The 1,820-nt window shown below is 54.3% G+C and overlaps 1 protein-coding gene across 2 annotated transcripts in view; it reads left to right on the forward strand.

The window, feature by feature from the left end:
• Nucleotides 1-339: 339 nt before the first annotated feature.
• KAT6A (lysine acetyltransferase 6A) overlaps nt 340-1,820 on the forward strand; it is a 34,719-nt gene continuing 33,238 nt past the window's right edge. The window contains exon 1 of one of the 2 annotated variants that reach the window (XM_072399805.1): nt 340-513. The gene's annotated coding sequence lies outside the window, so the exon portion shown is untranslated. The remainder of the gene's footprint in view (nt 514-1,820) is intronic. The other variant, XM_072399806.1, reaches the window with a different exon arrangement.

Here is a 1,820-nt window from a genome sequence, read left to right on the forward strand (position 1 = left end):
TCGGGCCGCTCATTCCCAGCCGCAAACTATGCGCTATTCCACTCACGTCCGCCCCTCCCTCTCTGACTCGCTGAATCCCTCCAACAACAACCTCACAGCCCCGCCTTAAGGTGACGTAATTGACCAATCAGGAAGAGACCTCGGCTACTGTTCTCCAACTGGTTCCCCATCCCTGACCTAGTCCTTTCACAGCTCCGCCCTCGCCCCCGTTTCTATGACCCGAAACCCTCCCATCACGTGACACATCCACAACAACTCCGCCCCTTGTTCCGGCTGTTCCGCGCGTCTCCCTCTGCGTAACACGGAGCTGTTCTGTCTGTGGGGCTCTTCTCCCGCCGGGATCTTCCAGTCACCTGCTTTTTCGCCCTCCGCGCTATGCCGAGAAGCTTTCCCTCCTCCCGCCGCGCTCTTCCCAGCTTTGCCTTACCTCCCTGGGTTTCAGTTTTCAAGATGGCCGCCGCATCAGCCCGGGGTGTCTCCGCGCTCCGCCGCTGCTGCCTCCTGGGACTCCCGGTAAGTCATGAGCCTTTTGTCGGTCTTTCGCTACCTCTCACCGTCCGCTGCTTCTCCCTGTGACACGGTGGCTTTTTCCCCCACCGCCAGGCTCCACCCAGGGCCGCCTTCCCACCTCTCGCCAGGCCCCGGCCTGAGGCCTACGCCGCCTGACTGAGCCGGGGACTCGCGTAGTTCCCTTGCCCGGCCTGCAGTACATAGGGACCGGTTGGGCCTAGACGGCCTCCCTCGACATATCCGGAATCCTGTCGGTCTCCATAGTGATGCTGAACATATTTTCACCCAGCACAGAGCCATAGCGAGCCTTCCTATGGGCCAATGGTTGGACATAAAGCTGTGTATGTTAGTACTGAGCCCCCTGGGCCAGGCCTTGGCCCCTAGCCCTGTGTGGTGCCCTGTGGCCAATCCCAGCCACAGATATCCACGCTGGGACTTGCAGTACTTCCACAGTGACAACACTGCATGGAGTGCTACAAAATTCAGCACCTGGGATCACCGCCACCAACCCTTGCAGCCGTTTATAGGTCCAGGTTGGATATCGGAATTGTCAACCCGATCCTGATTTGCTGGGACTTGTGGTTGCTAATCACAACCCTGATCATTATGGGGAATTTGATTGGTTCTTGATCAGGTGTTGTGAATCTTTATGGCGTATGTTTGTATAGATCATCACGTGTTGTGTAGGGAGATCTCTGCTCCATGCACCAGGCCAAGTGTCTTCATATTTACCAAGGCTTCCGTATAATGTGCCCCATAATCCTGTATAACGCAGGGATGTGTCATAGTGCCACCAGATGTTTTGTTTGTTGTTGTGACACTTTATTTGTGGTTGTGTGTTATTTTAAGGAGTACAAAGTCTGTGTACAGCCAGAATTGTTTCTCTTAGGTAAAGAGACCCTGTCATCGGTAATATTCAGAGATAGAGGGTGCTGTGCCTGTAAAGTGCTCACCTTCCTTATCACATCTTCATTGCAACTGACAGCCATGCTCTGTGAACGATCATGTGACTTTCTCCCATGTGATGTTGTTTGGGTCTGGCAGCCAATAGCTAGGCCTAAGAACTTTAGGGTTCTTCCAGAGATTGCCAGTGGTTTGAGTTGTGGCAGACTGTCTGTCTATTTGATGGTTCCAGCAGAGTTTCAGGACCAATGGCCACTTGGTAGGACCATTAAACTGACCGCCAGTGTGTAGGGGGAGGGCCTTCTTCCCACTGAATGGTGGGCGTCGGGATACCCTCTTCATGCTGAATGGAGGGTGGTAGGGGATCTCTCTTTCCACTGAATGGTGGGCGGTGGGGATCTCTCTTT

Source organism: Pyxicephalus adspersus, chromosome 2, assembly GCF_032062135.1.
Source record: "Pyxicephalus adspersus chromosome 2, UCB_Pads_2.0, whole genome shotgun sequence".
In the NCBI taxonomy this organism is placed as follows: Eukaryota; Metazoa; Chordata; class Amphibia; order Anura; family Pyxicephalidae; genus Pyxicephalus; species Pyxicephalus adspersus.